The following is a 23097-nucleotide window of genomic DNA, read 5'->3' as shown; positions in this document are numbered from 1 at the left end:
TCCTGGGCACTTAAAAATATGTACATTTTTTTTTTGTTTACAAGAACCATAATGTATTTGTAACCATTAAGTTTAGCATAATTAATCACCTAAAGGTTGTATACTGTTAGTGCTCAGGACCTTATGTCTCCAGAAAATGAGAAAGAACATTCCTTTTGTAGACATAAAGAAATAGCATGTCCTTAATGTAAGGGAAATCTCATTGTTACACAGGGCACAGCAATCCCAACAGTAATCCATAACTGCTTTGTTGAAATGGGCTTTGGCATCCGTGGCTGTTAACATGAGCAGAACATCATACATAATAACTCTGTCAGATGAGCTGCACAGATATTAATTATTTTGTAAAACTGATTACATGTCAGCTCACCCTACTGATATTGAATCTTCTTGATGTCTATTGTGAGCACGGAAGAACTGAAATAAAAGGAGTCCAAATCCAAGCAGGCCACAGCAAAGAAATACTAGCAACACTACAGTCAATGATCTGTGAAATGCTGCAAAAACGTAAAATGGCTGAGTTTGCAAAACAACAGACAATCACCTAATTTGTTTTGTGAATCATTTAAGAACACCTTAGGACACAAAAAGTAACCCTATGTTAAGCAGAAATTAAAACAGCTTCTCACAGTTATGGCCAGATGCCTATGGAATGTATGTGCCTTACTTACTTAGTTCAATGAATATTTCAAGTACCTGTATTATTTGGTGAAAGACAGTTTGTAATCCAGGATCCCTCTCATATTACTGTTCAATCTTTGTGAAAGATATCAGATACTTCATCTACACAAATAGACAGTGTCAGGTGATTTCTAAACTGTCATTTTATAATTATATGCTGCAGTAATGAAAACTGCATTTGAAATTGCTAATTTATGAACTTAAACCATCCAACACAAATTACAGAGAGAGAGACCACAGTCTTCTTAAATCATTGTTGGTGTTATGTACTTCTGTGTTTGAACATGATAAAGTCAACTTCAACAGTTTAAATGGTTCTGCATATACTTTGGTGCTCACATCTATAAGTATTTTTCCTATCTCCATCTAGCCACCTCTCACCTTCCTTATTTCTACTTTTCTTCTACCTTCTCTGGGTTTGTTGAGTTAGGCATAGTGCAATGCATAATAAACAACCTTAATGACAAAAAGTAATATGAATTTGTCATTGTATTTGCTACCAGTACTTCATATCCTGTCCCATAGGTTCTTAAGTCACATACTTCAATTAAAGTTGAATAGCACTTCTTTATTCTTGTAAACTGACTCATTTTCCCTTTTCTTTTTCTTACAAATATATCTCAGGCACTTAGTCTTGAATGCCCACAGCAGTCTTTCAATCCAAGTAACATCTTTAAGAATTATAAAATATTACTGAAGAAATGCAGACATGTGTTCTGATTAGTTTTGTCCATTTTAATTGCTACCTCTCTTTCATAAAAGAATGAATTTTAAAGAAGAATGAAAGTAATAATAAGCAGGACCCATATATTCACTGACTTCTAACACACTACTTTCTTATGGGAAAAATAAATGAAAAGGTAGAAATTGCATGCAGAATTAAGAGAGTTGTACAAAATGCTGAAATACACTTTTCAAAATGTTGTGTGCATGCTGGTATTTACATGGGACTCTCAGAAATCATCATATGATGAGTATACAAGTTCTGGCTCCAAAGAAGAGTTTTCATTATTTTTGGAGATTCTTGAGCAATCCAGGACATGATACATCTAAATATAATTTTAATAAAGGTGCCAATAATATTTCTGATTGGACCATAAAGATACAGTAAAGAAGAAAATAAAATCAGGAAATTTCTTTTCAGTTAATATTCAATAATTATTTGCTGAGAAACTATTATTTTGTCCCAGAACATAAAGAATAACAAAGACATGTGCTATGAAAGCATATGACAGGGTGAGAGGGGTTCTAAGCCAGTTGACTGGGAGAGAACAGGCAAAAATTGTCAGGGTTCTCAAAGGAAAACATCTAAATAAAGACTTGAGCCTGAGGTCAAATGGAGCCTTCTTCCCCCCAAGTGCTTCTCAGGCTGACTTCTTAGAAGGGGAAATATGGGCTAAAACATATTTACCTTATGTTAAATATATTAATATGACATAAAGCGTTGTTTTAACCAAATGTTGATAATAAGTATTTGTCTAATTTGCCATACTCTTACTAGATATATTCTTCTTGATGTATCAGTAATCAAGAAAGGATTCAGATGAAAGGCGGCTGCATAGACAAGCACACGGACTTGGCTTCAAAATCCTTTTTACTTCAGGGCAAGAGGAATTGTCACACACAGAAGCATTTTGTTTGATACAGAGGCAACTATACTAGGTTACCTCAAAAGATACAGCTCCAAAAAACTGCCAGATAATGGAGAAAAAAAAAGCAGGTATCTCCTAGCAGATAAAACACTGACCAATAAAGCACTGCCTGGGAAGCCGAGAGACTTGGGCTTGTTTACTTACTTATCCCACCATCTTCCCCAAAAGAGAGTTTTACGTTCCTAGCACTTTTATTGTTTGCTCTGTTCCTAAACAGCTTTTACCTTTATTCATCTGATACCTTTGTTCATCTGTTACCTATGCCTTTATGTTGTACTTATGTCTTTGCATCACCAGATAACACACTAATGAGTACATCTGATTCTTCCTCTACTTGTAAACTCCCAGAGAAAGGGCATAAGCAGCAGCTCAAGTTTTTGTAGTCCCCCTCAATACCACAGGCTGCCTTGTATGTGACTATATATGTTGCTGAAATAAATTTGTGGCAATTAGAGCTACTGTTCTCTCTTTGGGCACTGAAAGGAAATCCAAACATATCAGGTATAAACCACATTCTTTATTTCATTTAAATTCACCTAAGAGCCAAACCAATGTTTAAATAAATTAGGTTGAATTACATGGGGAAAAAACCTAATTAGAAACTAAATTACGATTTACACACTCATATGCTTCTGGTTGAATCAAAATGCTTGTCCTAGTATACAATACGCTTCTACAAGCTTCTGCTCTTTCCCTAGTAAACTCTTAATTTACTCATAATTACACAAAGTAAGAAAAGAAAAATGAGATAAAGCAGTACTTTTTAAATGAATTATTATATTTATTTTTAAATAAAACTCTCTGAGTGTAAAACAGGACTATGTTTATGAAAAGTACCAACTAACTCTTCTACCAGACAAACACTGTTATGACGAAAAATGCTGCTACAGGAATATAGCCAAAAGTTAGATTAAGGTGATAGCAGTGAAGGTGTTATGTTATCATCAAATTCTAGATATATACTGAAAGTAAAGCAGAGATGATTTCCAGACAGATTGGATGTAGAGTCTATGAGGAGCTAAGGATCTCCAAATTCTCTGTCATAAGCAACTGTAAAGATGAAACTGCCATCAACGGGTAAGGGAAAGGCTGCCAGTGAAAGAGAAAGGACAGTCAGGAGTTTGGTTTGTGATATATTTAGGTATGAGATCTCTGAACAAAAGATTTAAATGTGGGATGGTTCTCTAAAGCCATGAAAATAAGTGATATCTACAAGGTTGTGAGCATGGACAGAGAAAAGACCAAAGACTGAGCCCTGGGTTTACCTAAATTTTCTGGGGATATATTAACTCTCATTCATTTCCTCATGGATTCTGCAGTTTGGGAAGTGAACTTATCTTTATCATGAGACTAGCATGTGACCTTGAGAAACTGCCCCTCCTGGAAACAGAGTTTCACACCGTATCTGCCAGGTGTTCCAAAGGCATCACCAGCCCAGGGATACTTTATGTAAATTTCTCAGTTTGGAAGTCTTTGGCTCACCCTAATAGTATAACTTCAAATCCCCAAACCTGAAATTTTAGGATTCTCAGGTGATATGGAGGATGTCAGAATCTAAAAATGAATTTAAAAAGAGAAAGAATCCAATCAAGCAGTTATTGTACCTTTGCAATACAGACTATTTCACGGTAACCAAATAGTTGGTGAGCAAAAATTCTTCAGTATAGAAGCATAGTGCTAAACAATGAAGGGTGATTATATTAAAATTACCATTTTTGACCCCTGATGAAATAATGGATCTAGATAAAACCATCAATAGATGCTAAAACAATTAGAAAAAAAGATAATAAAGTACCTTATAATTGGCAAATAAGGCTCTTCCCACTTACACTCAAAGATCAAACCAAAATCACTAAAAACAGGACAATGGTATGAGTTTGCTAGGACTACCATAACAAAGTACCACAGACTGGGTAGTTTAAACAACAGAAACTTATTGTCTCACAGTTCTGGAGACTAGAAGCCAAAAATCAAGACATCAGCAGGTTTGGTTTCTTCTGTGACCCCTCTCCTTGGGCTGCAGATGGCTGTCTTCTCAATGTGTCCTCACGTGATCTTTCCTCTGTAGGCACACATAACCAGTAGGTCTTTATGTGTCCAAATCTGTTCTATGTATAAGGACACCAGTCAGATTGGATTAGGGCCCACACTAACAAACTCATTTTAACTTAATCACCTCTTTAAAGTCCCTATCCTCCAAATACAGTCATGTTCGGAGGTACTAGGAATTAGGCCTTCAACACATGAATTTGGGGGTGCCCAATGCAGCCTAATAAAGCTATTATAGAGATTGATGTTTTAGAAAATCCATTAAAGAACGCAGTCTGAGTTTCAGGACATCATATGTGGTTTGATGACTATATGTTACTATGCTGTTTGTGAAACTATCCATCAAAAAATGTATACTTTCTGACTGGGCACGTTGGCTCACGCCTGTAATCCCAGCACTTTCAGAGGCCAAGGTGGGCAGATCACTTCAAGCCAAGAATTCAAGACAAGCCTGGCCAAGAAGGTGAAACCTTATCTCTACTAAAAATACAAAAATTAGCCAGGTGTGGTGGCATACGCCTGTAATCCCAGCTACTCAAGAGGTTGAGACATGACAATTGCTTGAACCAGGGAGGTGGAGGTTGCAGGGAGACAAGATAGCACCACAACACTCCAGCTTAGGCAATAGAGAGAGACTGTGTCAAAAAAAAAAAAAAAAAGTATACTTTCTCCCTTTTTAATAGGCAATAGGCCAGAAAGTGGTATATCCTTCATATATTTGAAACTAAAATTTCCACATATAAAACATGAAATCAAAGCATTAATATTATTTTTAAAACTAGCTATAATTTTTTAGTGTAGTACTTATTAAGTGGCATTAGTTCCCTTAATCATCAAGACATTCCTATGAGGTAGGGACTGTTAATTCTATTTTATAGATGAGGAAACTGAGTCCTAGAAGTTAAGTGACTTCTCAAATTATTCCCATCACTTTGTGAGGAAGACGTTCTTATTTTCTAGTCTTGAGATTTCTAAGGATGAGAAGAGTGAGATGCATTGAAGTTTTGACAGAGAATTCTAAGCTGATGGTCACATACTGGAATGGAGGATGCAACAAACATCATTGGTTGTCCTCCCCAACCTGCTGGCATCTTAGCTGGCTACAGCAGCAGAAGGTAAGGAATGGAAGCAGCAACTAGCTCTGAGATAGAATGTCAAGATCTACATTCAGTCTTGATCACCTTTTAGGTGACATCGGAAGTACTCTCGTTTAGCCATTCTAAAAATAAAACAGGGTCCAATACATTGACAGGGTCTGCAAAAACTGCACACATTACTATCTTACCATATGAATATTGCTGGCCTTCTTTACTTTAAACTTTTTCTTTGCTTTTGTGTACTTTTCTCCCTTTCTTCAGGAGTATGGAATCTGCATCAAGACACACCCAATTTCCTATCACTTATTCTCGTACAAACTTACTACTATCTAGGAGTAAATGCCTCTGGAGACAGCTGTTCTATATAGTCCTTCAGCATGAATCTCCCTGAAATTCAGTAATACTCTTAGATCTTACGCTAAGATAAAGATTTTGCTTATAATACTAAAACAGCCAAGCTGTCCCAGTTATCTCTTCTGTCTTCTCATTCACTGAGGCCCTTGGAGGCTCCTGAAGTATGCAATTTAGCTTGTTTTCTTTAAATGTTTCCAGACACTAATGTTTCCTACATTCTGAAGTTACTCATGACTCTTAGTAAATTCAACACCCCTAGTTTCACAATAAAATATTTAATGGTGATTAGTGAAGATCCTCTAATGCAATTGGATTGATTCATTTTGTGAAATTTCTTTAAAATAAATTTTTTGTGAATCACATTATTTAAGAAAGTAGCTGTAATCCCAGCACTTTGGGAGGCCAAGGCAGGCGGATCATGAGGTCAGGAGATCAAGACCATCCTGGCTAACACAGTAAAACCCCGTCTCTATTAAAAATACAAAAAAATTAGCCAGGCGTGGTGGCAGGTGCCTGTAGTCCCAGCTACTCGGGAGGCTGAGGCAGGAGAATGGTGTGAACCTGGAAGGCGGGGCTTGCAGTGAGCTAAGATGTGCCACTGTACTCCAGCCTGGGAGACAGAGCAAGACTCTGTCTCAAAAAAAAAAAAAAAAAAAGAAAGTAGCAGTTGCACTTTTCCCTCATACAAAATCTTATAAGGAACCCCAAAATGTTAACCTGACCAAAGCAATTAAGGGGTTAAATATTTCACTATTTGCAGAATCCCTGAAATACAGATTGAGCACTACTGATATAAAACATGGTGTTCATAAACCACTATCAATCAAATTATTGAAATTAATGTTTTATTACAATTATTTTCAATAATAAATCTTCCCTTGTTCCATAGTATTTCAGAGGTTTCATTTCAGGCTGCTTTATTTTTCTTCATACACACAGCGAGATTACAGAGAGATCTGCCCAGACTTTGGTGTCAGACAAGTTGAGGGAAACTACCTATGATCACTTTTCTGCTCATCTGCTCCTATCTAGGCAAAGGTTGCTGACATACAAAGCACTCAGTCCTGTTCACCTATCCTTAATAGGCCTTTACCACCTGATTTTTAGCTCAGTATTCTCCAGAGAGGGCATTTTTCAGTACCCTTTATTGCCTACCTGTTTTTCTGGGAGAGGAAACCCATTTAAAGAACTGTAATTGCCACTGCTACCACACATAATCAACAGGGTTCTTTTTGTGTCAGATCTGCAAATGCTTTGTGGTACTCACGTGTGATGGTTAATACTGAGTGTCAGCTTGATTGGATTGTAGGATGCAAAGTATTGTTCCTGGGTGTGTCTGTGAGGGCGTTACCAAAGGAGATTAACATTTGAGTCAGTAGACTGGGAAAGACAGACAGACTCACCCTTAATTTGGGTGGCACCATCTAATCAGCTGCTAGCGAGGCTAGAACAAAGCAGGCAGAAGAACATGGAAGGAGCAGGCTTGCCGAGTCATCCAGCCTTCATCTTTCTTGCGTGCTGGGTACTTCCTACCCTCAAACATCAGACTCCAAGTTCTTCAGCTTTTGGACTCTTGGACCTATACCAGTGGTTTGCCATGGGCTCTCAAGCCTTCAGCGACAGACTGAAGGCTGCATTGTTGGCTTCCCTACTTTTGAGGTTTTGGGATCCAGACTGGTTAGTTCTGCCCATCTAGAGAACCCTAATACACCATGACAAATTCCCCTTCTGCCTAGTAGCTTCCTGGAATTTGCTGGGAACACAGGAAATGAAAGAAATACAGCAGTTTCTGCCTCACAGAGTAGTATCTGAGAATCTGAGAGGCGAAAAGGGATGTCTTTCCATTTTGCCGTTGGTAGAAGTTCTATGAAGGAATTGACTACAGGGGAAGAATAATGCCTCTTAGCCTGTATTTATCAGGTTGCTTATATCTTGAGGCAAGGGTGGGGTATGCAGGCGCTACAGTAGAGAAATTCCTCTCAACCTAAGACCATATGCTTCTTAATTAAGGTACTTCCTCCTGCTTTCTGTGTTTTTGAAGTTTTTAAGTTTGGTTTTGTGGTAAATTTTGATTTTATTCTACATCTTCATAGGAACTTAATGAAAAATGAGAAAATGGTACACTGGAGGCTGCTAGCTGCCATTTCTGAACCAGTAGACTCCTTCACATAATTTTTAAAAAATTCATAATTTTACACAAATTTTAATGAGCAACTGTATGGCATGTTTACTTCATTTATTTATTTATGCCCTGCCTTATCTACAAACAATTTTTGAAAGTAAGATATTATAGAAAGCTGCAAACCTTGAGCTCAAACTCGTGACTATAGGCTGGGTCATGTTTCAAAAAACATAGTAGAATAAAGTGGCAAAGTGAAACATTGATAGAATTTTAACTTCAATGTAAGAAAAGACAAAATTAATGACAACCCAGACTGGAAGAAGAAATCTGCAAATATAAGCAAATGGTTAATAGCTACAATTAATTGTACAAAACAAATTTTTTAAAAGAAAATTATCCAGCAGAAAAATGAACAAAGAGTATGGAAGTGCAGTTCCTAGAGGAGGAAAGCCAAATGGCCAACAATTATATAAAAAGTGTTCAACCTCACCAGAAATCAGGAAAATGAAAAATAAAACAAGATTCCCGTTCACACCCATCACACTGGGAAAAATTAAAAAGTCTTACAATACCAACTATAAAAATGATCTGGAGCAACAAGAAGAATCTCAAAAACTGCTACGGGGAGGTATAACTAGGCACAACCATTTTGGAAAGCAATTTGATAAGGTCTGGTAAAATAAAATATGTCTATCCATGGATGTGCAGTTCTACTTCTAGGTTTGTATATGAATAAGGAAACATATCATATGGGAATGTTCATTTTAGCAACACTTTGCAATAATATAAAAAAACTGGAAACAACCCAAATGTGCATCAATTGATTTGATAAATATTTGTTCATTCATACAATGGAATACTATATAGCAATAAAAAGTAATAAAGCTATATGTATCTAGAAAAAAAATCAAAGTTATTTTAGGTAAAAAGGCTGCAGAAATATACACATTAAAGAATAACACAGCATAGTAAGATTTATAAAAAGTTTTAAAGCATGTAAAACAAAGTAATATTTTGTTTATTGATACATGCACGTGTAGCAAAAGCATAAGAACATGCATAAGAATGACAGACACCAAATTTAGAATAGTAACCTCTAGGAAGAAACCAAAGGGGGCTTAAATTTTACCTGCATTTTTATTTTTAAAACAAAAAACGAAAAATAGTAAAATGTTAATATTTTCTAATGCTAAGTGGTGAGAACACAGATGTTCAGTATATTATTCTCTATATTGTAAATTTGAAATATTTTATTTAAAAAAATTTAAATTTGTTTTATTAGGAATCTGCAAACCACATATTTTCTATCCCATAAGTATCTGTGAATATGAAAAATATAAAACATTTATTTTGCTTTGAAGAGCACATAAAGTAGCATTCAATTTCCATTTAAGCCTTAGTTACTAAAAAGTATGATATATACTGGGGAGTGGGGAAGGAGCAGCAACAACACTTGGGTCAAAATGATTACCTGTGCAAGTAGTTCTCATTTATTATGCATCTGAAATATCTGAAAGGTTTTTTTTAAAAGAATAGACGCTCAGGCCTCATCTTAAACCTGCTTGAATCAAAATGTCTGCATTGAGGACCATATACACAACAAGACCGAAAACCACTTGTCTATGAAAATGACACAAAAAGAAAAATGAGCAACCCTGATTGATTTAGAAAAAAACACGTAATTGGAATGGTGAAGGTACAGTTTTCCTAATGGCTATGTGGACAGTTCCATGTATTCTACCTATGCACTGTACAAGCAATAGAAAAATATAAAAAAATAAATTAAGAAGACACATTTAACAATACTACACAAGTTAATACCACAAGAAAAGGGGACAGTAGCTGCATTTCATATGCAATGCATCAATCATACAATGTTCTTGGATGTTAGTAACTGAATTAGACTAGAAAAACATAGGTGCCTTTCAAGAAATAAAAACAGCACAAAAAGGCATAAAACATTAACTGTAACTGAAACACTCTCTTGGTATGATTACAGTGCTGGATATTCTTTGCTCCACATTCCAGAGTCTACTCTTTATCTTCTTAACTTTGCTCTAATTCCTAGGAGGCTGACTTTTGGACTGCTACAACAAGGCTCTCTTGCCTTTTGGCTTCCAATATTGTCTGCCAGTGTGGAAAGCATCAGGTGGAGATCAAAGGACTGGAAAAGCGTGAGGCTGGGGTATGTATTCCCTCTGGTGCTCCCCTGTCAGATATTCAAAGGCTAGAGTTCTTGTCAGGCAGCCTTTTTTTTTTTTTGAGACGGAGTCTAGCTCTGTCACCAGGCTGGAGTGCACTGGCGCCATCTCAGCTCACTGCAACCTCCGACTCCCTGGTTCAAGCAATTCTCCTGCCTCAGCCTCCTGAGTACCTGGGATTACAGGCACACACCACCACGCCCAGCTAATTTTTGTATTTTTAGTAGAGACGGGGTTTCACTATGTCAGTCAGGGTGGTCTCGATATCCTGACCTCATTATCCGCCCACCTTGGCCTCCCAAAGTGCTGGGATTACAGGCGTGAGCCACCAAGTCCGGCCCCAGGCAGCCTTTTCTACATAGTTTCCATGTGGGTTTCAGTAATGGTCCTTCTCTTGCCTCTTCAGGGCTAGGGATGATAATGACTCTCATTATTGCTAGTCTTGGGGTGCTTCACCATCCATTGCTGGTTTATTTTAACTTAGAGACACCTATTTAAATTAAACTCATCTCAGTTACCTCATTTGAGTATGTCATCTATTTTCTACCAGAACACTGACTTACATTACTAAGTTATGCTTTAACCAGAGTATCAGAGTAATAAATTTATTCTGTAGATCTAACCTTATAAGCTGACATATACCGCTATTAACCACTGTTCTAGGTATTATGTATGATTCAGGAAAGAAAAAAATACATATATATGTGTGTGTGTATATATATATATATATATATATATGGCATAATTTATGCCTTTGAAAAAAATCTAGATAGAGAACAAGTTCATGGCCAAAATAAGTAAAATAATTGAGAGCACAGAAAATAACTAGCAATTAAGTAGTATTAGATAAACTAAGGGCAAGAAACAAGAATTAGGGAGTCAGGGAAAGCTTTGTGAAGACAGTAGTCTTCCAGTTGGGTCTTAAAGTACAGAGGGGATTTAAATAGCATTAGTCAAGTAGAATGAAGAGTATGGACATCTAAAACAAAGAAAATAAATAAGCCAAAACACTAAGTTGGAAAAGTGTAGGGTTGTTCGGCTAGCAGTAAGTGTAATGTTTGACTTGAGCAGAGAAAGCTTTATTTCTGACTCTACAGCCTTAGTAGTTCTAAGTCAGACACGTGTAGCTATACAAATATCTACTATACACTTCACGTATCATCAGAAAACAGTCTGAGAAATAACAAACTCCACTTTGAAACCAGAGATCTGAGCAAAATTTGGCCAGAAAGATAGAAGTTCTCCTTATACAGTTAACTTCTAACTCTATTAAACAAACTTTGAGTAGACAGCCCCCAATTTACCTATAATACCATTGGCCCACACGTCTATTCTCTTCATTCCTTGCTGCCCAAAATATGTGTCCATACATCAATTTTGGCCTCTAGGATACATTTTTTCAACAGGTTTCTGAATAGGCTAAGCCATTCTCATTCAGAACAAGCCTCACTGTTTATTTCAGCAATTTTACCAAGGATGTTTTAAAGCTGCTTTTAAACAGCTGTGGTTGTTTCTAAGGTTTTCCAGATATCAATCCATCAGTGAACTAATCAGGTAAAGAGATTATAAAACATAAGGACAATTCAGTTACTAACAGAATATTCTCCAGTATTTCTGCTTGCTATGGAAAAATTTATCAAGATTAAAAAACCCAGGAGTTCCAATTTCCTCAGCCAGCTTTTTAATGAAACTCAGCCATCATTTCTCAAAAATTTTCTAAAATCTACGAAAGCAAGAAAACACCTTGTTAATAGTGATGTCACCAAGATGGCTGACTAGAAGTACCTGGCATTCCCCACAAAAAGGGACTTTTTCGAGAAGAGACTAAAAAGAACAATACAAAAGATCAGCACAACAGAGCTGGTTTTCTGGAAAGATAAACAAAATTGACAGAACTTTAAGAAAAAGAAGATAGGAGACTCAAATAAAATTAGAAATGAAAAAGGGGATATTACAAATGATACTACAGAAACACAAAGGAAAATATTATGAAAACTATATGCCAACAAATTGGAAAACTGAAAACAAACTGACAAATTCCTAGATACATACAACCTACCAAGATTGAACTATGAAGAAATAGAAAACCTTTACATTAAGACCAATAATAAATGAGGAGACTGACTCAGTAATAAAAAGTCTCACTTCAAAGTAAAGGCCCAGGATTTGTTGGCTTCACTGCTGAATTCTATCAAACATTTCAAGACTAATACCAGTTCTTCTCAAAATCTTCCAGGATTTATAAAATCCTAAAGACTCCACCAAACTGTTAGAACTAATTACCAAATTCAGTAAAGTTGCAAGATACAAAATCAATATATAAATTCAGTAGCATTTCTATGTGCCAATAGAGAATTATCTGAAAAAGAAACCAAGAATGCAATCTCATTTGCAATAACTACAAAAACTTAGATTTAACCAAGCATGTGAAAGATCTCTATTGTAAAAATTATAAAGTACCGATAAAAGATATTGAACAGGATGCAAATATATACAAAGATATTCTGTGTTCATAGATTAGATTGTTAAAATGTCCATACTACTCAAGGCAATCTAAAGATTTAATGCAATCCCTATAAAAATACCAATGACATTTTTCAAAGCAATGAAAAAAAAAATCCTAAAATTCATACAGAACCACGAAAGACCCCAAATAGCCAAAGTAATCTTGAGCAAAAAGAATAAAGCTGGAGATCATATTATCTGGCTTCAAAATATACTACAAAACTATAGTAATCAAAATGGTATGGTACTGCTATAAAAATAGAAAAGCCAATGGAAGAGAATTGAGAACACAGAAATAAATCCACACACTTACAACCAACTGATTTTTGATAAAGGTATAACAAGCACATGTTAGGAAAAGCACTGTCTCTTAAATAAATGATACTGGAAAAACTGAATATCCACATGTAGAAGAACGAACTAAACCCCCGTCTTCTACCATATGAAAAAAAGTCACCTCAAAATAGAAACGGATTGGCCAGGCACAGTGGCTCATGCCTGTAATCCCAGCTCTTTGGGAGTCTGAGGCAGGCAGATCACCTGAGGTTGGGAGTTCAAGACCAGCCTGACCAACATGGAGAAACCCTGTCTTTACTAAAAATACAAAATTAGCCGGGCGTGGTAGCACATGCCTGTAATCCCAGCTATTTGGGAGGCTGAGGCAGGAGAATCACTTGAACCCAGGAGATGGAAGTTGCAATGAGCCGAGATTGTGCCACTGCACTCCAACCTGGGCAACAAGAGTGAAACTCCATCCAAAAAAAAAAGGAACTGGATTAAAGACTTAAATGTAAAACCTGAACCTATAAAACTACCAGAAGAAAACATGAGGGAAATGCTTTATGACCTTGGTCTGAGCAATGATTTTTTGGATAAGATCTCAAAAACACAGGCAACAGAAACAAAAACAGACAAGCAGGATTATATTTAACTAAAAAGTTTCTGCACACCAAAGGACACAATCGATAAACAGAACCTATAGAATGGTAAAAATATTTGCAAACTATGCATCTGAGTTAATATCCAGAAGATATAAGGAACTTAACTCAATAGTAAAATAATAATAATCTGATCAAAAATGGGCAAAAGACCTGAACAGACGTCAAAAGAAGACATATAAATGGCCAACGGGTATATGATAAAATGCTCAACGATCACTAACCGTTTGGGAAATATAAATGTAAATTAAAACCACAATGAGATATAATCTCACCCCAATTAGAATGGCTGTTATCAAAAAGACAAAAAAAATAACAAACGCTGGAATGTATGTGAGGGACGAGGAATTCTTACATACTGTTGGTGGGAATGTAAATTTGTCCAGCCATTATTGAAGACAGTATGGAGGTTCCTCAAAAAATTAATAATGAACTTCAACATGATCCAGCAATCCCACTACTGGGTATATATCCAAAGGAAAAGAAATCAGTATGCTGAAGAGACATCAGCACTCCCATGTTTATCACAGTACTATTCACAATACTCAAGATATGGAATCAATCTAAGTGTCCATCAAAGAATGAATGGATAAAGAAAATGTGGTATATATACACAATGGAACACTATTCAGCCAAAAAAAGGGATGAAGTCCTGTCATCTGTGGCAACATGGATGAGTCTGGAAGGCATTATATTAAGTGAAATAAACCAAGCACAGAAAGGCAAAATCTGCAAAATCTCACTCACGTGCAACCTAAAACAGTTGATGTCAGGCCAGGTGTGGTGGTTCACACCTGTAATCCCAGCAATTTGGGAGGCCAAGGCAGGTGGATCATGAGGTCAGGTGTTTGAGAACAGCCTGACCAACATGGTGAAACCCTGTCTCTACTAAAAATACAAACATTAGCTGGGCATGGTGGTGCATGCCTATAATCCCAGCTACTCCAGGAGGCTGAGGCAGGAGAATCTCTTGAACCCGGGAGGCAGAGGTTGCAGTGAGCCAAGATCATGCCATTGCACTCAAGCCTGGGTGACAGAATGAGACTCCATCTCAAAAAAAAAAAAAAAGTTGATGTCATAGAAGTAGAGAGGAGAACAGCAGTCACCAGAATCTGGGAAGTAGAAAAGGGGAGAGAGGGAAAAGGGAAAGGGGAAAGGGAAAGGAGGAGGGAGAGAGTACAATAGGTACAAACTTGCAGTTACGCACAAGGAATGAGTTTTGGTGATCTACTGCATAGCAAGATGACTATAGTTAACAACACTATATTGTATATATTTCAAAATACCAAGAGAGAATTTTGAATGTTCTCACCATAAATGACAAATCTTTGAGGTAATAAATACCTTGATTTAATCATCATACAACATACACATGTATCAGAACATCACACTGTACCCCCAAACATGTACAATATATGTTAAAAATGTGTCAATTATAAATAAAAGTACAGCGAAATTAAATGGCTATTTACAAAAATATGACAACAAAAATTGTATATACATTCAAGAAATATGTAAAATGATTCTCATTTAAATGTTATTGGGTGGTTTCTACTTCGGCTGGGAATTCAAGTAATTAAAATTTGTCTCTGTAAAAGAAAATAAAAACCTTAATTAAATGGTTAATATATACTGTATCAAGGATATTTGGTTTTGGTTAATATGATTCTATTTTTTGTACAGTTTGTTGTATACTAGGGACAAAAACCTAACAGGCAAGGATGGCAATTTGTCTGGATCTAAGAGTCATTACCAGGATAATTATTTAACATTTCCCAGTGGTTCCAAACCCAAATACTCTTTTGTCCCAGGTCCCCTGAATTCTAAACAGTTGACAGTGGTAGAACTGTGTTCAGCCTTTTTTAGCATTCCCACTGACCATGATAGTCAATATCTATTTGCTTTCACCTAGAATAATCAACAATGTACCTGGACAGTCATGCCTCAGGGGTTCACTGAAGCCCCCTCCTACTTCTCTCAAGTGCTCCATCAAGACTTGAGCACACCCTCCAGTATCAAGGGTCAACTCTCCTGCAATACATGGAGGACCTCTTTGTTCGTGCACTGAGGAGGCATCCTAAGAGTATTTCATCTACATATTAACAGTTAACAGAGAAAGGACATAAGGTCTCCATAGAAAAATTACATTTATCATCAGATACTATTTACTGTTTAAGACATGATCTAAGTGCTGCAAGTATCCAAGTCTCCTAATAAACTTAGGCTTATCCAAGATTTTCCCAGGCCCAGAACTAAGAGACAACTTAATATGTTAGTAGAGTTAGTTGGATATTGCCATCTACAGGTTCCTAAATCTTTACTCTTAGCATTCCGACTTATTGAACTCACTAAAAATTCAGTTCCTAAACCCATTCCTTGTGGGGGGTAGGGGGAGACATGAGGCAGCTTTTGTAGAATGAAAAAGGGTAGTACAACAACCCCCAGCCCCCTGCTTTAGAATTGCCCAATGATTCAAAACCTGTAATCTTTTTGTACATTAAAGCAGGCACTGGGGAATACTCGCACACATACCTGTGCCTGCATTTTATCTAACAATCAGTCTGTCAGCATTTACACTAACAGTCACTATGCATTTGAAGTGGTTTGTGATTTTGAAACACTTTGGAAGCAAAGAGGTTTCCTCACTTTTTCAGGCATACCAATAAAAAGTGGCCCACAAGTTGATAAGCTCCTTGCTGGATACTGATGCCCAAAGACATTACTGTTATTAAAAAAAGAGGCTCAAACAAAGAGAACTGAGGCTGAATATCAGGTAAGTACTCCAACTGATTTTCGTGTCAAAAATGTTACCCAACTCTGTGAAGTCTTTTACCTAAATCCAACAGCTGGAAACAGTAAGACATGCTCCCTGCTACTTAATTTTGCCTCCTTATACCCAGATGCTGTTAGTTATTGGGCAGGGGGGTGGAGAAGGCCTCTAAAAATTAAAACGAATTTTAGGAATGAGAAGGATGTTCTTGTAATTTCCTTTCCAAGTTCTGGGAAGGCCAAGACAGCCACTTGGTACTCCAAAGGTCACTTAAGGGATATTTGTTATGCTTCTTACATTCCCTTATCCATAATGGTACTGACAAGATAGATCAAATGATCAAAAAGTTGTGGTGGGAAAATTGTTATAAAGTTATAAAAGCTATTTAAAATCAATATTTAACCTGGCAAACTCATAATCCAAGAAAGTCTCTTTATGTTCCCCTGGAATGACCACCCCTCACTCCAACCATTAGGCCCACTTGAACATGTACAAGGAGACTTCATCCACTCCCACCAAGCATGTACTTGCAATAGTCTGTATGTGCCTGTTAAAGTCTATATGTTCTCTGGATAGGCTCAGGCCTTCCCATGTCAAAAGGTTGACAATGCCCTTACTGTAAAACAAAACTGCCAAAATTAGTACTTCACACCTGGGGTATATACTGAATACCATTTCAAGTAACTGAGCCACTCATTTTACTGGACAGTTAATTCATGCTCTACTTAAATTTTTACAAACAGTCTAGCATTATCATTGTCGTTATCCCCCTCAGTCCTCTGGTAAGGTTGATAAAACGAATGGGATACTTAACCTCAGAATTTCCAACTTTTCTGAAACCGCTAGCCTTCTTTGGCCTAAAATTCTGTCTCTGGCTCTTATGACTCTTCAGAGCAACAGTGCTGGAAAACACAAGTTAACTTCTTATGAAATTATTGTTTGTTACTCTATATCTTTGGCTATTACACCAAATGTAGATCCCTAATTGACCCATGTTGAAATGACCCAATACTGTACATTCTTAATGCACTATGCCAAAAGTTATCACCAACAGGTAAAGGAAGACTTTCAAGACACAGATCCAAAAAGGCTTGTTGGAACCTGGTGATTGGGTGTTCTCGAAATGTCATCAAAGAAAGACTGCTCTTGAATCCCACTGGAAAGGACCCTACCAAGTGCTCCTGACTACAGGCATTGCAGCTAAACTCAAAGATGCTGACCCCTGGATTCACATCTCCCTCACAAAAGACCACCTCCTGATGCCACCTGCTTCTGTTCTTAAGCCACAGACCTTAAAAAATCAGTTTAACCAGGATAAGAAGTTGATGACTTCACACTGTGGATGGCTTTTCCCAAGACATCAGAAAAAGATCCTCCATCATAATAAGACTCTTATCCCTCTTAATTTTTCCTTTTTTATGCCTTTTCCGCTTGGCAGGATAATACTGTCATAACCAGTTGCTTCTGTAGGTAAATTCACAGAGTGTTGGATCTGTCCTGCCAAACCCAAATCTTTACATAACTTAAAAGATCTTTTAGTCCACTCAGTGGCTAACTTAAAAACACCCTGAACACAACTGCTTGTTCAAATTGTACTACTGGTCCCTTTTATAGAGTCAGATTTCTAGACCCACTTGTTCTCTCTCCCTGTTTTAATTTAATCCAGTCATGGGATACAAGAACCAAGTCCAAATGAGTGTATCATAAGACAGGATTGTACCAAAAGCCTGAATAGAGTTTATTTCAAACTGACTTATGTGCAAACATATTACAGTTTTTTAACCTGTAAACTCTGCTTCAGATTCTTGACTAGAAACTGCTAAATCCACCATTCCAAGCAATATATCCATGAACAACAGAACTGGAAAGCAGTCCTTATGTGCACCCACAGGGTATATCATTATTTGTGGATAATTCTGTGGCCAACCTTATACACAGGCAACCTCACGCCTTGACAGGTAGAGGATGAAGGGCCAATGTGGGCTAAAAATCTAAATGGTAAGTTGTCACTCCATAATCCAGAAGTGGAATACTGGCTCACTCCTCCTTACCTAAGTCATAGATTAAAGAGAACACTGCCAAGAGGCATTAACCCTTTTGGATCGGCTTTGTTAGGTCCCTTTTCCTATGGCTTGGAGTAATACAAATGAAGTAATGATTAGAATTTATCCCTCACAATAGCCTCTATAGAAGATTCTACTGCAATGCAATAGCTACACAAGACTTCTTTGAATTCTCTTGTTAAAGTTATACTAGATATTAACAGAATTGCTCTAGATTTCTACTGGTCAAAGAGGGAGGAGTCTTTGCAGTTGGTAACACTTATTGTTGCACATGCATAAATTCCGGTATTATAGAGACTCAGTTGCAAAAAAAATTAAAGAACAGGCTACTTGGTTAAAATGAGTGGATTCTTTGTCCAGCTCATTCTTTGATCTGTTCAATTTCAGTGGGTTTGGTTCATGGGAACTTTGATTAAGAAGCACATTCCAAACTCTTGGTATTATCTTTCTGATAGTCATAATAGTGGTCTCCCTAGTGTGCTGCATTCGCTCAAAAGTTTTAAATGACTGCACGCAGCAATCTGCTGAATGTCAATGATCTCTCTCCAGCTGATATGATGAAAACTCAAAGAAACCTATGATAATGAGGACACCTAACCTATTAATGACATGTTGAGACTGAAAACCCAGAATGATAGTAACTCAGAGTAGCGTTAGTGCCCTAAGTTTTGGTCACACTCTCACTTAGGTGAAAGCTTACTGAAAGGACAGAATTGTTAAATAAAATTTACAACAGGACGTTGTTTTAGACGGAGCTCCTCCACTAGGCCCCAACAGATCAAACCAAAAGGGAGTCACTCATGCTCAGTGCCACATAATCAATCTGAAACTGAAAGGAACTAGTTCAAAGACCAAACTAGTTTTTCCTGAAAACAGGAGATTCACTGCAACAAGAAAGGGCTTGGTAAACCTAAGCTGGCATAAGTAGCCCCTTCTGCTTTAACACTTAAAAGTAACCTTAAGTAATCTGATGTTAACCAACAGACTTTTAAAAACACTCTGTTTCCTTGTTCCCACCTTACAAAAACCAACTATTCTGCCATGCCTAGAGCATGGCATTCTATTTTATGGAATGAGATGCTACCCAATTTCAGAATTGCTAATAAAAGCCAATTTGATATTTAAACTAAATTTGTCGAAATTTTTTCTTTCGACATTGGTGTGGTCAGGAAAGTCTGCTGCACACACAACTTGTTAATAACTTTTTTTTTGGAAATAGCAATTTTATATTTTAAGGCTACATTGCCTCGGCTGTATTACACTCAAAACATACAATATGGAGCCACATTTTATTATTCAAAATTGTTACGAAGATTTAAATTTAAATTTATGTGACATTCAAACTTCTCTATGAAATACACTTCCAATCTAACACTGTTCCAGTATGATGTGACCTACTTAATGTACTCTATTTAATATGTAAGTAAAATATCTAATTTCTAAGAAATCAATGTGATGAAAAGAGATAATTGATAGGTTACAACAGGGATTACATGCAAATGTGCACATACGCACAGAACTTCAGCCTACAAGTAAGCATTGTCCCCTTTGTAGTAGACTGCTGGGAAGGTTGCAAATTTATTCTAATAATGTCTGTCATTATTTTAAACTATTTTTAAACTGCCCTTTTGAAACTGCCTTCGTAGCCATCAGGACAATCCTTTAAATATCCTTAATAGTGGTAAAATCTTGAAGGTAGAACTGAGTTTTACAACCATGTAGAAATCATTCTGCCAAATTTAGCAAAGAAAATAGGTACTCAAGCTGAATTAGTTTTTTGATTAAAAAATAGAAACAAAAACAAGTGTTTATGAACGTTATCATGAAATGTTTTTATTTTGCTTATAAATTGACTAGAAAATTTCAAAAAATACAAAATAATTATGAATGGCAGCAGCACTACTGGAATAAGTTTTTAGCCTCCTGAGGTGACTACTTGCAATGACCACTCTCTAAAAATATAAACGACAGCACGTTTAAGGAGGGAAAATGTTTCAAGACTCTGCAATCACATTTCAAAGTTACAAAGTTGCTTTCTTCCGTGGAGTTCAAACTACCTTCGAGATATTACTTCATTAATTCCCCAAATATCCCTATGAAGGAAAGGACAGATCACCATTCTTTTTTCAGATGGCCAAATGGAGGTGGTATAAGGGAGAGAGAACTGCGTTTTATTCCATAAAAGCAACAATTAAGTCTAAGCACACTGTCCCCTTGTACTATGTAGTTAGCAAAATTGAAGCGAAATTTTTAATCTTTATGCTCCTTAATGAAAAGACATTGTAAGAGTAAAAAGCATTATTATTCAGGTAGCTATGTCATAAAATATTACAGAAATATATTAAAATGATTAATTTATTGCATTCTTGCCTGGAAGAATTCCTGCTTCATGTATGAGGTGTTTATTAAAGAGGCTGGTGTCGGTCCTCAGACACACTCAAAAAAGTGCTAATTAAGTCTATTTTATCGCGAAAGAAATCTTGTTGATTTTTTGAATATTTTTAGAATTTTCGAAGAAAAAAATCTTCACTTTGAAAAACCAAACACACAAAAAATGAAAGAGAGGAAGAAAAATGGGGTAACAAAATACTGTTGACAAAACGAAGAGCAAACCCTAGGGAAACTGGTAAATTGTTGATGGTTCCAGAGAGATAAAGTACAACATAACACGCACACAATTACGAGATAATTTTCATTACAATAATTAAAATGACTATTCTCCTAAATTTTTGATTCTTTATGAGAAAAAACTTGCTCAAATATTCCGGGAAACCTAACAGCTCGCCTCCTCGATTCTACTTATTAAATAAATATTTAGAGTTTCTGCCATTGTCACCAAGTATCTTCGGGCTGCCAGTGGCACTACATTTATACAAGAGATGAAAGTTTGACAGATAAAAGACAACGGAATTTTACTTCTTTCTACGACTCAAATGATACCACTCATTTGAAACTGAAGTGTTTATGATCTTTCAAGTATCACTTTTAGGGGTACTGTAACAGGAGTCTGAAAGGAATAGACTCTATTTTTTAAGAAAGGTTTTAACAATTAATGAGTAACTAAAAATACAATGAGCATCAGACCGTCCATCTTTGAGAGCTAAATTTTGTTTGAGGCTAAGAGATCAACTGGACCAAGGACAACTCTAGTCAAACAAGTTCTACTCACAGATTCCACAAGGATTGACTGCTTAGTTTTGATATAATCACTTTTCCTCTTGGGTGCCTCAGCTGTCTGGTCTATAAAATGGGATAATAGTAACCCGTCCGCATAATGCTTCTTTGAAGTTAACTAATGAATGCTCTCACAGGTGCATTTACAACTGTTAGATGCTACGAAAATAATGAGCACTATCTCGGAAAAAAAACAAGGTAGAATATATGTGTTAGTGCTCATAACAGCACTAGTAATTTCCCACCAAAGGACCATCTCCCCACCTCCGCCCCGATGGATTTCAGAGCTTATGACCTCTGCCTAGCAGAAAGTCGTACACTCTGGACCCAAGGCTGCAACAAAAGCGACTGCGACGCCGATACTGAAATGGACTAGACAAAGGAAAGTGGAACCGTGCAGAGGAAACCGGCCGTGGAAGGGGTTGTGTGGTCCCCACAAGCTCCGAAATTAAACAAGACGCAGTTCCCCACCTCAGCCCTGGAGAGTGTTCAGTACTGGACCCCTGGCACCCACCCCACCTTCCCCGGCCTCCTCCGCCACACTTCCAGCGCCTCGCTTCCAGGGCTCAGCTTTTTCGACCCTGTGTAATTCCAACCTCCAGGCGGGCGCGCCCCGAGGCCGCTCCGAGAGCCTCAGGTGCGAAAGTTAAGCCGCCGCCGCGTCACCTGAAGCCCAGGCGAGAGGCGGCCAGGCCAGCGGCAGCCCTAGCCCAGCCCCTTGGCACGTCCCCGCCTGGGCCAATGTGGGGGCCCGGGCCACCGCGGGCTGGGCAGGGCCCGGCCGAGGCCGGGTACCTCCGAGAGGCGCCGCCGCCGCGCCCCGCCCGACTCCGACCCGCCGGCCTTTACCTGTGTCCACGTCTGGGAGCCTCCGGCTTCGCGCCCCGTCCCGGCGCTCCCGGCCGCCAGCAGGCAGGCTCTGAGGACTCGCTACGGCTCCGGCGGCGGCGATGCCGGTTCGGCGAGACGGGAAGCGACAGGAGCCAAACCCCGCGGAAAGCGCTCGAGCTGTGCCTGCAGCCCCGACCCCGCGGCCTCGGACGTGGCGCCCCGGCGCTCGCCCGCCGCAGCCAGCGGCCCTGCTCACCCACGTCTGCGGGTTCCCACCCGAGCCGCGCGTGGGCGGCGCCGGGCTTTGACCTCGCGCAGGCGGACAAGCGCCGCGGGCCAAACAGAACCGTGGGAAAGTTTTTCTCCCTTGTCATCCCCTTACCAGAGCCACAGAAATTATCCTTGTGGTCTCCCTTGTCCTCACTCGGCCTTTTCTGGAGTTCAGAGATCCAAGCCAACTGCTGGGTCTGTTCCCTGCTAAAATCTTAGGCCGGCGTCCCATCCACCCATCCCCATGCGTAGGACTTTAAAGCTGGCAGCGCTACCTGGGTTTAGTTTTCCCTTCGTATATCACTATCTTCGTTGCTTACCTTCTTGTGCCTAAAGTTCCACCGATGTGCAAGGAGATTAACCACTAAAGTGCACCTGACACTACTCTTG

At 38.1% G+C, this 23097-nt stretch overlaps 1 protein-coding gene across 5 annotated transcripts in view; it reads right to left on the bottom strand.

Moving 5' to 3' along the window:
* Positions 1-22628, bottom strand: part of RNF180 (ring finger protein 180) — a 213472-nt gene extending 190844 nt beyond the window's left edge. For all 5 annotated transcript variants that reach the window (XR_008502707.1, XM_054488711.2, XM_063664845.1 and 2 more), the window contains exon 1: positions 22456-22628. The gene's annotated coding sequence lies outside the window, so the exon portion shown is untranslated. The remainder of the gene's footprint in view (positions 1-22455) is intronic.
* Positions 22629-23097: the final 469 nt, after the last annotated feature.

The sequence above is a fragment of the Pongo pygmaeus genome, chromosome 4 (assembly GCF_028885625.2).
Source record: "Pongo pygmaeus isolate AG05252 chromosome 4, NHGRI_mPonPyg2-v2.0_pri, whole genome shotgun sequence".
NCBI classification, from domain to species: Eukaryota; Metazoa; Chordata; class Mammalia; order Primates; family Hominidae; genus Pongo; species Pongo pygmaeus.
Note: the sequence above shows the minus strand (reverse complement) of the source record. Positions and strands in the feature narration are given on the sequence as shown.